Here is a 15448-nt window from a genome sequence, read left to right as displayed (position 1 = left end):
ATCAGGCATGTCCCTGGTGGCCTAGTTAACCCCCATCAGGCATGTCCCTGGTGGCCTAGTTAACCCCCATCAGGCATGTCCCTGGTGGCCTAGTTAACCCCCATCAGGCATGTCCCTGGTGGCCTAGTTAACCCCCATCAGGCATGTCCCTGGTGTCCTAGTTAACCCCCATCAGGCATGTCCCTGGTGTCCTAGTTGACCCCCATCAGGCATGTCCCTGGTGGCCTAGTTAACCCTCATCAGGCATGTCCCTGGTGGCCTAGTTAACCTCCAAATAAAAAAAATAAACATCCCACTCACCTTACCTCCGTTCCCACGCTGCCCATGTCCTCTTCTGTCCCAGGTCCTCTGTGCCGGTCTTCTCCTGCAGGCGGCGCGCGATGAAATGACGTCATCGTGCGGCCCGCAGGAGACAGAAGACACGCGCCGCTCTGCTGGGGAAGAAGCCGGCATAGACAGCATCCTCCTGTGTCCGGCAGCTGTCACAGACACCGGAGGATGCTGTGTATGCTGGCTCCTTCCTCCTCCAGAGCGGCGCGCATCACAGGGGAGCTGCGGGCCGCATCGGGACGTCTCAGGGGCCGGATGCGGCCCGCGGGCCGGAGGTTCCCCACCCCTGATATAAATGATAAGCAAGGAAATTTACTATTTTAATTAATTAATTTATTTTACTTTTCCTCTTTTACCGCCTGCCCCTCATAGGTCAAGAAAGATCATTGCTGAATATTACTATTATGATTATTATTATTTTTTTTTCTACTTTTTTTGTTTTTCATTAACTCGGGTGAACACCTGGTTAGTGTGGAAATCTGCTCTTCTGCTGTGACAGCTGTTGATGTTAGAGGGGTACTCCAGCCAAACTTCTTTTTCTTTAAATCAACTAGTTTCAGAAAGTTATATAGATTTGCAGTTTACTTCTATTTAAAATTTTCAAGTCTTCCAGTACTTATCAGCTGTTGTATGCCCTGTAGGAAGTGGTGTTTTCTTTTCAGCCTGACACAGTGCTGCCACCTCTGTCTGAGAAAGGACCTGTCCAGAGCAGGAGAGGTTTTCTATGGGGTTTTTGCTACTGTTCTGGACAGTTCCTGTCTGGGACAGAGATGTCTGCAGAGAGCACTGGGTCGGACTGAAAAGAAAACACCACTTCTTCAGGACATACAGCAGCTGATAAGTACTGGAAGACTGAAGATTTTTAAATAGAAGTAAGCTACAAATCTATATAACTTTCTAAAACCAGTTGATTTAAAAGAAAAAAGTTTTTTGCCGGAGTACTCCTTTAAGGCTGTGCTAGCTCTAGGTAGAACCAGCACCAGCCTACATCTACTAACATCCTGCTGATCTAACAATCAATTATGTGACCACCAGAATCAACAGGGACAATGGCATTGTAAAACAGAACAGACAGTATAGTGATAACTGCATTTGTCTTCCTAGTCATGAGCTGCGGCTCCCTGCTTCCACCTGACTGACAGCTTTCTGGGCTGGCTGTGCTGTGTATAGACAGAAAGCTGTCAATCAGTGGTGGGTGAGGGACGTGGTGCTGAGCTCGACTTACATTTGAGTGAAGATTTATTTATATATAGCAGACATATTTATTTAAAAAAAATATCTCAAAACATATGGAAGAGTATGAAGACAGATTTGTATATACCAACAAAATAGCTGCTTAGCTTGAGCCCAGACAGGAGTGACAGACAGCATCTGAAAAGGCTTCTTACCAGCAATGATGCAGGAAATAACAACAAAAAATTCTTTGCCACTGACTGTTATCCTGCACAGCAACCACTAGGTGGCAGGAAAGCATCACCATACACACATACTGTATAGATAATACAGCCATTCAAATGCACTTTTATGTTAAAGGCCACTCTGGGGAGAAAAGCAAACCTTTCTATTTTCAAAGATTGTGGGGAATAGTGAATTAGAATGGAAACAGAAAACTGTCAGCAGGAAAAGGCCACCTGGTCCACCTAGTCCACCCTTAAATTATTTCATTTATTACTAGGATAGGTGTATGTTTATTTCAGGCTGGTTTATACAGCCTCAAGACTGTATTATTGCTTCAAGGCTGTCCGATACACAGGGTAAGCAATCGGTGTTGGCGCACAGAGGCTCAATGATTGTGCAGCAAGGGATGCACGGACATCATTAGCTATGCTCTAGGCCATGCCAGATTGGCTTCCAGCCCCGCCACAGCAATAAGAGTAGTTTTTGTTTAAAATACTGGCACCGGGAGAAAGGCCGGCCCTCGAACTGGACACGGCGTGAGGACCTCTTCATTGTGGTACCGGCGGTTTGTGGGCAGCTACATGCCAGTACAGAGTCATTTTAAGGCCTCATTCACACAACAGAATCGACACAGCGATTCTGTGACAGGTCAATTCTTTGAGCGGAGAGGCGTGGAGAGTGAAGGCACGCGAGCCCTCCCATTCAAAGAGATAGAAGGCAGGATTATGTAGTGTGAATGGGCCCTTCGAAAAGCTGACAGCATGAATATGCATATATCTGTGCTGTCAGTTCCCAGATGCCACAAGAATATAAACCGCAGATAAACCTTTATCAATGCTGTGTGATCTGGCATCTTTGGTAAAAATGAACTTTATTTTGGGCTGACAGTATCACAGAGGTGGGTGACACTGTCTGCGCTCACCCCACTCTCCAGCCATTGCTGTGTCTTCAGGCCACCACCGGCCTTCTCCAGATTGACTGACAGTCCCCATGGTTGGACTATTAAAGGATTATCTTATTCCTGCGCAGCCAAAGATGAGGCGGCTGTCAATCATTCTGGGGTAGGTGGGGGCAGCCTGTAGACACAACAGTAGGCACAGAGAGTGTCACAGACCCACCTCTGGAACACTGTCAGACAAAAATAAAGTTTATTTATACCAAACTTAATGGACCACACAACATCGCTAAAGGTAAGGATGCAATGCTCGTGTGATCGTGGCATCTGGAAATTGGCAGCATGGATGTGTCAGTTTCACTTTAAAGGGGTACTCCAGGCCGGGGGGGTATTTTGGAGGATCGCCGGGGAGGGGGTGGAAATTGAAGCCGGAGGTCTCAAGGCAGCTCTGCCATTCAGCAGCCGAGGCGGGACTCCACTACGGCTGCTGATTGGCAGAGCTGCCTTGAGACGTCACGTCTCATGCGGCAGCTCTGACCAGCAAGCGGGCGCGGGATGGGAGTACCGAGCGGCGCGATCCGAGCAACGGCGCTGGAACAGGGGAGGGAGGTGCCTTCCGGCTTCAATTTCTACCCCCTTCCCTGGTGATCCACCAAAATACCCCCCGGCCCGGAGTACCCCTTTAAAGCTTCATAATGAAGGCCAACACTGACTTAGACAAAGTTATCCTCAAAGGGTGTCGTCAAACTCATAGACTGTAAGCTCTTGTGAGCGGGGCCCTCACTTCTCTTGTTTGATTTGATAAGTACATGTGTATCTCTGTAATGTCTGATTTTCGTCTATGTATGTACCTCCAAAATTGTAAAGCGCTGCAGAATCTTTTGGCGTTATGTTAATAAAAAATATTATTACTTGTTTTGCATATGCAGTGTCCCAGAACACACTGTCTGTTTCTCACTGTCAGTTCACTTTTGCTATTACAGCCATTCCTGTTCTGGAAAGTATTTGCACTGCAACTGTGACTATGTAGTCCCTATTACTCTCAGGTTCATGTATATTGTATATGTGTTTAACTCTGTGCAGTGGTATGCAAAGGCTGAGGATCACGTGACCATGCCCTGTAACCATGGTTCCTCCAATGGCCGTAGAGCTTTGGCCAGGAGTACCATGTGACTTCCTGTTCTACCTCAGTCTTGTTCTCCACTTTCAAGAGACAACTGGTGTTTTTGTGTCTCTCTTCATCTTCAGAAGAGTGGACCTGGTGCTCTGCTGTAACAGATCCTGGCTGTCCGTCTGCTCAAGTGCCTGGAGTATCCTCTCATCTGGGTGTCGTTCCTGTTATTCATCTCCTCATCAAGTCAAGATTCATACCGCAAGTACTCTAAGTCCACCCAGCATCTCTATTCTTCTCTCATTACTACTCCCATCATCCGGCACGTTTCACCTCAGCCTATGCAGCACCACCTTAGCCCTTTCTTTACAAGTCTGCTATATACCCGGTTGCATCCGGAAGAGACTGTTGCTACCAGTTACCTCAGTTACAATAAAAGTGTAACCACTGCTGTTACTGAACCCTGGCATTGGTGTCCGTTTACTGGTGCCCTGACTAGGTACAGCGAAGAATCGCATGCCCAGTAGCAATTCTACCGCAGTATCCGCAGACCGGTCCCTCAGCTGTGCCATCCTCAGGCCCTATACTGTGACAAGCCTATACCCTGCAGCTGCCCTGGTTCCTGCCCGCTCACAACACCTGCACTGCGAAGTGACCCTCACGGGTCAGGGCATCGCACATAGCCTTCTTCCCAGAGTTCTCAGTGAAAAATAAATAGCCTATAACTTTACACCTGTTTATGGCTCTCCTCCTAAAAAAAAAAAAACATTAGTAAATTAATTGCCTGACAATTTGCCCCTCTGCAACCAGCCAGCACCCTGGTCAGTACTAATACATAACTCCCAACTTTTTGGACGGCCAAAGAGGGACACTTGTTGTTCACTCTAGGAAAATTCAAGGATGCAGTCACACATACAGGATCTGCTGCAGACTGATGCTTGTATTCAGTTGCATTAATATCTTCAAATCTGTAGAGGATCCTGTATGTGGGATTGCATCCTTAGGTCCCATTCACACATCAGTAACCCTGTAACTTTCCAAATTTGCAAGGACCCACCGATTCAAATAGGTGACACGGACGGACAATGGCTTAATATTTATTTTTTTTTTTTTCACGGATCATGTCCCCAGACGGATCTGTAACACCTGTGTGTATTGGGCCATAGAAATCACTGAGTCTGCATATGTGAATTGATGTGGGACAGGAACCATAATGTCTCATCCGAATATAACAATTTTTAGGATCCAACTAGCACCACTTGATGGAATAATATGTAAGCTTGGGTCTATAATAAGTAAGAAACCCGACACTTTCTAGAGCAACATTAATGCCAATCTCATTTTTATGTCAAAAAGAGGGACATGTAAGGGGCAAAGAGGGACAGAGGGACATGGGCCAAAAGTTAGGACTGTCCCTGCAAAAGATGGACAGTTGGGAAGTATGCTGATGAGGGGCAATAACCCCAAAATAGATGGGTAATCTCTTCTTTCGGTAAGATCTTTGGCTTGGCATACATTCATAGTTGTGAGACACTGACTATAACTAAAGACTACCTTAAAAATGTGGTGGAAGAGTTGCTGTGTTTAGCCTTCCTTCACAGAATTCTCAGTGGAGCATGAATGATCTGTATACTTAATCCCTTTGGCTTCTCACTACCCTGCTCTGTAATGACAAGGGGCAATAACCCCATAACAGTCGCCTACAGATGGATAACTTCTTTTTCTGGCTTATTAAAGGGGTTATCCAGAGCTACAAAAACATGGCCCCCTACTCTTGTTTCAGGTTCAGGTGCGGTTTGCAGGGGGGGGGGAAGTGGCCATGTTTTTGTAGCACTGGATAACCTCTTTAAATCCCTAGTGTTGTCCCAAGGTCCTCCAAAAGGTGGCGCTAGACAGCTGCTTTGCATATTTTCTTCACTGTTATGCTTTCACACAGTAACAATTGCCCCACTTTGCTGTCACAAGAAGGTTGTGTCCAGTCTTAGTCTGATGTGACTGGAATATAACAAGCCATGAAGCCAACTCTCCCCTGCACTTAGAATACATCCACCCCAGCTAGAACACATCTACATCTAGATTATTACACAGAGGAAATTATATAAACAAAAAAATGCAACCTAATTAAAAACCTAAAATGATAATATTTTATTAAAAATATATTTGTGAATATATTAGCCCATATTGCCATTATGTTATTAATTTATATTGAAAGACGTTGAACAAGGATCAGAGCATTGTTAGGCACATTTCTTCCAGAAGATGGCAGCAACCGTTACCAAGCATCTTCAAAGTATAACTTAAATGTTGGAGAAAGTCTATTTGGAAACAGCAGCTCATAACTATTGCTTGTGCTCTAAGCTCTTTGAATCTATTTTGTACCATCCTGACAGAACAAAAAAAAAAAACCCCTGAGATTTGATGCTTTGCCAACAATATTTCCACCCGTTCAAAAGCCTTGGAGGCTAATACATCAAACTGTGAAAGAAAGGCTCTAAAGTGCAAATGGAAATCTATGACATCTATTATGTCTGTGTCAGCAGAGCATGTAAACATCAAGTTGCCTAAAATTCTAATTACTAGAGAGATGGCTGCACTGGGAGACACTGTCTTATTTCTGCTATGAATTGTACCTAATGCGATTGCTACAGATCATGCCTTACCTTTAGGGTCTGTTCACACGTACAGACTCGCTGCGTAAAACTCGCACAGAACTCGCATGAAAGTAGCTGCGTTTTTGTGGTGTTTAACTTGCCTGTGAAAATCAAAACTCGCATGTAAAAATCGCATACACATACATTGACTTGATAGCAATCAGTATCGCTGTGGATTTATGTGTGAGCAACTCACAGCGATAAATACGCAGCGAGTGTGAACAGACCCTTAAAGGGGTTATCCAGCGCTGGGGGACTTCTAGTATAAGCACACTGATCTCTCATTGAGATCTATGCTGTATACTGCATAGATCAATGAGATCGGCACTCAATTGCTTTCGGCTGCTGCAGCCGAGAACAACCAAATTCCGAGCCGGGATCAGCGCCATTACGGCGTAGACCGCGGCTGGGTAAAGACACAGGGATCACCCCTCTGGGGAGGGCGATTCCCCCACCAGACACCAGGGAATCGGCTGCAAGTAGTAATCAGATGCAGCTGTCAACTTTGACAGCTGCATCTGATTACTTAATTAGCAGGCACGGTGATCGGACCGTCCCCGCTAATAGACGCAGTCTCAGGCTACAAGCGGTACCTGGGACCGCGGCCCCGCTCTCAACACCCCTAGGCAGCCCAGGACGTACCTGTATGCCCAGGGTCGTCTAGGGGTTAATATCCTGGTCAGAACCACATCTTGGCTTCAAAATAGATTGACTCACTGCTCCAAATGCAAACTTCCCAATGCCACATTATTACATGGCTTATTGGAATGCAATAAGATTTAGGCTATGTTCACACTACGTATAAGTACGGCCGTTGTTGCCATTGGCAACAATGGTCATACTTTATGCTCCTGTGAACACTGCCTAGTGATCTATGGGATCCCGTCCGGAGCGTATACACATCGTATACGCTCCAGCTGGTATCCCGTGCGGCGCCGCAAATAACTGACATGTCAGTTTTCTGCGGCCGCAATACAGTGAATTGCGGCCGTAGGAAACCCTGTCAGTTCACACAATAAAGCGAGCGGCTCCGGCCGCTTGCTTCATAGTGTGCTGTGGGAGGTCCTGATGCAGGCGCACTGATGCGCCCGCATCAGAACCCTGTGGCCGGAAAGATCATCATGACATGTCAGTTTTCTGCGGCCGCAATTCAGTGAATTGCGGCTGTAGGAAACCCTGTCAGTTCACACAATGAAGCGAGCGGCTCCGGCCGCTTGCTTCATAGTGTGCTGTGGGGGGTCCTGATGCAGGCGCGCTGATGCGCCCGAATCAGAACCCTGCGGCCGGAAAGATCATCATGATCCGGGCAGAGACCGGCCGTTCCGTGACCTGGCCGGGTCACGAAACGTCCGGTCTCATACGTTGTGTGAACATAGCCTTAAACTGTGTGAAGTGAAGTAATTCGGTTAATCACACCCCTATGATCTATAGAGTTTTTACCTGTAGCGTGCCTCTTTTACTCTGCCCCATTAGTAAAGTGTAAATTAAAGGTTTCCAATCAGCCAGGGCATAACAAACAATTCTACTATTAATCCCTCAATGCATATTGAGATACTGGATTCAGGCCCTCAACAGAGGAAATCAATCTGACGATCAAAGAGATAATACACTTACCGGAGATCAAAACACTATGAAACAAAGATTTACACATAATTCCCCACCCACCCCCACATTTTTTTATGCACTAAGAGAGACAGGAAGCATTTCCGACTTACAACTTGAGGCCAGGTTCACACTACACATAACACCAGCCTTTCTGTGACCCGGCCGGGTTACAAAACGGCCGATGTTACTGAAAATCATCCCGGCTGGTACTGCAGTACCGACCGGATGATCTTCATTTCTGCTGAATTCGGATGCGGCCACACCGCTGCACGCAATGGAGGGTGCGAATTGACAGGTTCTCTGCGGCTGCTATTCAACGAATAGTGGCCGCAAAAAACTGACATGTCAGTTTCTGATGCGGCCGGATGGAATCCCAGCTGGAGCGTATACTATGTGTATACACTCCCGCCAGGATTCCATACATTCACAGACAATGTATGTTTTGTATAAATCACGCCCGTTGTTGCAAATTGCAACAACAGCCGTGATTTATACAAACCATACGATGTGTGAACATAGCCTGATATTGTGAAGCAGACTTACCTCACTAGGTAACGTTAAGGCTTGGTAAATGGTGACACTGGCCACCAACAATTGACAATCTCCTACTGATTGAGGAATTGATATCAATTGATACTATTGATATCAAATGTTTTTATTGCTTTCAGGCCATGTTTGGCAATTTGTTTATTACATCTGACATCAAATTCATGTCACCTAAAACCAGAAGTGGATACAGCACAGAAGAAAAGTAGAAGTCCTTCCCGTATAGTTCCTGTTCATTTTGAATCCACTCCTAGTTTTGGTTCAAACACTGCAGTGGCGGTTCTCCAAACAACTGCTGTGTGTGATGGCAGCCCTATCATCACTGGAATGTGCCTCTTCAGTTTTTTCTTAGGCGACTTAACAGATCCTGTAGCTCCTAATGCATTCTTTACCTCCTTTCTTACACTGACAATTTTCTTTTGTCCCTTTTTATTTTTTTTCATTCTCGCCTTGTACAATAATAAATATGGTTTAGATTATTCTACCAAATAAATAGGAAAATAACAATGTTTTAAACGTTTAACACTTTTTTATTTTTTAAATCTGAGACACAGTACTTACACAGCAGTCAAGGGGTCTTCACTATGTCCAAAGCTGCCATGTCAGCTCACAGCATACTAGTCAGCTCACCAGCACTCGGATCTTGGCATGGATGGCCTACCAGGTGATAAAGAGCATCCCCTTCATTTGCCTGGAGCACTTAGGTGGTTAAATGGCTGGAACTGGAGCTACCTCTGCTCCCCACCAATGCAGAAGAGTGTCAGCTGGTGGGTATAGAGCCAGTTCAGCTGTAAATGTAGTATGAAAGGACAACCTGTGTAACCTATTGTTAACCTTTTAAAACCAGCAGGTAGTATAGAACTTCTAATAATTTAAGTAAATCTATTTGCTCTTTATTATTATTTTTATGTCTTTTCTTCTAAAGGTCAGAAAGACCTACACAGCACATTAATATGGCTCTAATCTGTGGTGTGGTTTTCATTTATAACACTCTCCAGTGCTCGCACATCCCCTGGGTGTTATCTGGGTTCTGCTTAGCTGTCCACCATTTTGAAGGGAAGAATAACGCTACATTCAGAGCTAATTAATCCTGCAAATATCTGCAATGGAGACACATTAGTTACATTGCCCTTACATAAAAACTTGTATTGCACAAAAATATCTACACACTATGTCAAGAAAAGGGAAGTCGTCCACCTTTTCTATTTAAAAATATGTCCGTTATTGCCACGAAGTAATTGACTTCAATGCAATGCATTGAAGTGAATGATGTGACGGACGTCCAATGCACACAATGTATAAAATGACAGACGTAGTCTGAGCAGACATCAAAATAATTATCATGACCATTATTAGCGGACGTCTTTTGCAAACAGCGGACGTTATTGATTAGTTGTTCACACGCAGTTTTTCTTTTTTCACCAGCCTTTCACCGTTTTTACTATTTAATTCAATGGAGTTTTCAATTAAACAACCAAAGGCCAGTTAGTCCACCTAAACTAGAATTGGTTTATCCCTTGTCATTACATTGACTTATAGGGCCACTTAATATGGCGGTTTTGGTGGTTTCCTAACAGGAGCCACTCCTTGGCTGGGTCCTTCCCGGAGGGATATCTGGCTAGTCCTGTGTTTTGAGACTCTGCAATGAGGCTCCACGGGCTCTTCTTTTGCATATTCCTGTTTCCCAGGGGGCAATGCACTTAGTACTTCACTGCATTGAGCGCTTTCACTAGCAGCCGGCAGTGTTGTCGTTTGGCTGGTCTCCCTGAGTTCAGCAATCCGTTTCTCTTATGGCTCTACTAGGCATTGCTCCCACCTAGCCAGAATCCTGCTCCACACTGATGAGGAGCAACACCCCGAAACAGCTGTATGTGGATGGTTACCTAGCCTTGCTTTATCCCTTGTCATTACATTGACTTATAGGGCCACTTAATATGGTGGTTTTGGTGATTTCCTAACAGGAGCTGCCCCTTGGCTGGGTCCTTCCCGGAGGGATATCTGGCTAGTCCTGTGTTTTGAGACTCTTCAATGAGGCTCCACGGGCTCTTCTTTTGCTTATTCCTAAACTAGAATGTAACAGCAGCTGTTATTGCACTGACAGGTGGCCAAACAGCGAAATGACGGATGTCATTTTTAAGGGGTACTCCACTCTTTAACTCTGTTCAATCCCCACTGATAATCTAAGCTTATTTGTATTAGGTTTCTATTTCATGAATTGGGTGGTTTGTCAAATCCTGAATTACACCGTGTAGCTGCAGAAAATCCTCACTTCCTGGTCCATATGGTCTTGGCTTCCCTTCTGAGACCAAAGTCACATGAACCTGGTCCTTGCCAGGCAAGCTTTAACACCTTAGCTCTAACCCCACCCACCACTGACATCTCACCAACCATTGAGTTCCGGGCCAAGGGTCAAGGAAACAACAGAAAAGTGACAGCCTCCAGAGCAGTATAGGGAAAAGAAAAGAAGGATCTTGTGTGGAGACCAGTCAGTAAAATGAAGCAATGTCCTGTGTTTGTAAGGGAGAAACTGTGACAGAGAATATACCTAAATAAATCCTGTTAAACTTCACTACAATGGGGCTTGCTTAACTTTAAGTGTGCTGTAGAGAGGATACACTTAAAGGACCTGACCCAAGCCTCCCCCCCCAAAACCCTTAGAATCTCCAAAAACTCACCACACAATACTCCACTCTTCCATACCATAAGAATAGCTGTGAATAAACAGATATATTGATAGATACAGTATACTGATACAGCAGTTTACAGTGTAAGGGTATGTTCCCACTTTATATGACACCGGCCGTTTCGTGACCCGGCCAGGTCACGGAACGGCCGGTGTCTGAGGAGATCATTCCGGCCCGTACTACAGTATTGGCCGGATGATCTTTACAGCCGCTGAATGCACAAAATGGATTGTGTAAACTGACAGCATTTTCTGCAGCCGCTATTCGTTGTCAGTTTCTTGCTGCGCTGCTAGGGATCCCGGCCGGAGTGTATACTATGTGTATACACTCCAGCTGGGATTCCATAGAAGGTAGCTCTACGTAAGCTACGTAGCAAACACGGCCGTTATTGCAAATATGCAACAACAACCGTGATTACAACGTAGCTTACGTAGTGTGAGCATAGCCCAAAACGGAAGCAGATTGAGACAGTGATGGGAAGATACTACAAGATGAGGCAGATACTTGTCAGCTGGCTCTGAGGTGCAATGCGTGCTGGGAAATGTAGTTTTGTGGCCAGTGCCATCTTGGATATAGACTGGCTTTTAAAAAAACTTGTAGCACTAGAAGCGGCGGCAGCTAGAAAGATGGGATACGGCTCAAAATACTCAAGAGGACTTAGTATGACCAGCTAGGTTTGGGAGAATTTAATTTTTTAGCTCTTTAGTGGAATACCTGTTTATGTAGTGATAACTCTGCCATGCTTTTAACTATCGCGGTTTTTCTGAGATTGTTTTTTCGTGACATATTCCTCTTTATCTTAGTGGTATACTTTGGTTGATACACTCAGTAGTTTTTTGTAAAAAAAAAAACATTTGCGCAAAAATGTAAAAATTTGTTATCCTTTATATTCAAAATTCTCTTGTTCTAAGAAAAATAGTCATGCCACATGAACTAATTATTACTGCAACATCTGCAACATGTCTACTTTATGGTGACGTCATTTGGTGAACATCCTTTTACTTTTTAGTATGTTAGAGGGCTTCGAAATTTTGCAGTGATTTTTAAAATTTTCAGGAAAATTTCAAATTCAGATTTTTTTTAGGGACCAGTTCTGAAGTGGATTTGTGGGCCCTGTAAGTTAGTTACCCCCATAAATCCCTCCACTGTACAAACTGCACCCCTCAAAGTATTCAAAGTAACATTTCATAAGTGTATTAACCTTTGCAGAAATTAAAGCAAGTTGGAGGGGAAATTTAAAATTTTCATTATTTTGGAAGACAATTAATCAATTTTTTTCCCCCTCTAAGCTCCAGTTTACATATATATCTGTTGCATCAGTTTCCGTTTTTTTGTAAAAAATTGACTACAACTGATGTCACAACTGATGCCAAAAAGGCATCAGTTGTCTTCAGGTTTTCTATCCGTTTTTCAAAAAAAAAAAAAAATCAGTTTCTATCAGTTATATTAGTTGCCATACGTTTATAATCAGTTGTCATCGTTTTTTTTCCTATATGGCATTACGGGGGGCCATCGATATAGGGGGCAGCAGCACACCGGAGCCCTCTACCTTGGGCAGCAGGACTTGGGGATATCCCCTATAGCAGGGGTAGGGAACCTTGGCTCTCCAGCTGTTGCAAAACTACAACTCCCATCATGCCTGAATATCCCAGACATGATGAGAGTTGTAGTTTTGCAACAGCTGGAGAGGCAAGGTTCCCTACCATGTCCTATAGTGCTGCACCTGTACAGAGGCGTTGGAGGGCTGCCCCCCTGCAAGGGGGCACTCTGCTGCAAAGCCAGGGTCATGGGGAGTGGGGGGGCAGGGACAGGGACTTCTCTATGGAGCGCCGGAGGCAACAGGAGGGAGCCAGATCAGAAAAGGGAGGAGGGGGGGGACACGGGGGGAACTGGATCGGCGCGGGGGGGGGAGCACTGGATCGGGACAGGGGGTAGTAATTCCGGGGGGGTTCATGGCTCAGATCTCAGCTAGGGACAGTGGGGGGAGGCAGGCAAAGTATTACGTCCAGGGACGTCATGATGCAGTATGGCACTGCTTTTCATGACTCCCGCTCATAATGGGAGTCAATGGGAGGCGCGCGCTCCTGCCCTGTCCGTGCTGAAGAATAAACATGTTCATTCTTCAGCACGGACAGAGCAGGAGCACGCACCTCCCATAGACTCCCATTAATAGTGCGGGAGGCTAACTGCATTCCGCGGCAGACAATTCCGCTAGTTTTACAGGGCCTTACAGGCTATGTGGGGTGGTTACAGGCTATCTGGGGTGCTTACGGGCAACATGGGGTGGTTACGGGCAACATGGGGTGGTTACGGACAATCTGTGGTGGTTACGGACAATCTGCAGTGGTTACGGAGAATCTGGGGTGGTTACGGATAAACTGAAGTGCTTATAGGTAATCTGGGGTGGGTACCTGTAATCTGGCGTGTTTACGGCAATCTGGAGGGGGTCATTGGCAATTTGGGGTGGTTAGAGGCAAAGTGCGGTGGTCAGTATCGACGTGCGGTGGTCAGTGGCGACATGCGGTGGTCAGTGGCGACATGCGGTGGTCAGAGGCAGCGTGCGGTGGTCAGAGGTGACGTGCTGTGGTCAGAGGCGACGTGCAGTGGTCAGAGGCAGCGTGCGGTGGTCAGAGGCGATGTGCGGTGGTCAGAGGCAGCATGCCGTGGTCAGAGGCAACGTGTGGTGGTCAGAGGTGACGTGCGGTGGTCAGAGGCGACGTGCGGTGGTTGCATGCAATCTGGGGGGTTGCATGTAATCTGGGGTGATTAAGGGCAACCTGAGGGGGTCACTGGCAATTTAGGGTGGTTACGGTCAACGTCTGGTGGTTACGTGTAATCTAGCGTGATTACGGGCAACCTGGGGCGGTTACGGGCAACCTGGGGTGGTAACGGGTAACCTGCGGTGGTTACGGGTAATCTGGGGGGTTACTGGCAACCAGAGGTGGTTACGTGCAACCAGAGGTGGTTACGTGTAATCTGGGGGGGGGGGGGGGTAGGGGTAATTTGGGAGTAAACAGCAATTATTACTATAATAAAAAGTGTGTTTTATTTTTTTTGTATGTTTTTCACTTTTTGTACTTTTTACACATATTTTTCACTGTATTTCTATGATTACTGTGATATTTTCTATCTCAGTAATCATAGTTTAGTGACAGAGACCAAATTGGTCTCTGTCACTTTAAATTTTCAGAGTTGGCTGGTTATGGAGAGCATGCGCACTTGGCGGCGGACCCACACACTGCCCCAACCCCTCAGCTACCTCGGGTAGCTGGGGGGATGGGGTGGGGGCCTACCCGGCCCCGCTATCTTATTCTCTGCCATCGCCGTAAAAAGCTGATGGCAGCAGAATAAGGCCCCTTAGTGACCGCCGTAAAAAGCCGTATCGGCGGTCACTAAGGGGTTAAGGAAAATTTATTTCTTAAAAATTGATTGAATTTTTTAAAAGCCATTAAATAAAATAAAAGTTATACAAGTTACATATGGTTGTAATATGAGGAAAATATATAACAAGACAGTTTTACCCCAGGGCGAACGGCGTAAAAAAAATGCTAATGTACCACCCTATCTACCTTTCTGTGCACCCATTTTAGGTCAGTAGCATTTATATGAAGCCACAAAAATCCTTTATGTTTATGCTATGCTGTAACGTTATAAACAAGTAAGGCCACGTTCACATCAGTGTTTTTCTTTGTTTCTAACGGATACGTCTATATTAATTAAAGGGATGAGCATAAACTGATGAGCAGACTGATGCAAACTGATTGAAAAATGTTCATCTTTTTTAAATGGTCCGTTTGTATTAAAAAAAACTGACTTTTGTACATCAGCTTGCATCTGTTTGCATCAGTCAGCATCCGTTTTTCTATCCGTTTATTTTTCTTCTTTGGTTTCTTGCTGCTTCTGCTCATGCTCAGTGCAAAAACGGATGAAAAAAAAAACGGATGTGAACGGAAATACCTTCCGTTTTAGATCCGTCCTCATTGACTACAATGTAATAAAAAAAAACGGAAGTGCACTTTCCGTTTGTAATCCGTTTTTTAAAAATACTGCAAACACAATTTTTTCCTCCGTTTAAAGAAACGGATCTTGAACGGATTGCATGCAAACGGAGCAGAATTAGGGCAAACAGAGCACACTAATATATCATGGGAATCTATGGGGATTTTAACGGATCCGACAGTTTCCGTTTTGCTTACTCCAAAACGGAAAAGGTAGACGGAATGGTGCC

Source organism: Dendropsophus ebraccatus, chromosome 12, assembly GCF_027789765.1.
Source record: "Dendropsophus ebraccatus isolate aDenEbr1 chromosome 12, aDenEbr1.pat, whole genome shotgun sequence".
Lineage (NCBI taxonomy): Eukaryota > Metazoa > Chordata > Amphibia > Anura > Hylidae > Dendropsophus > Dendropsophus ebraccatus.
Note: the sequence above shows the minus strand (reverse complement) of the source record.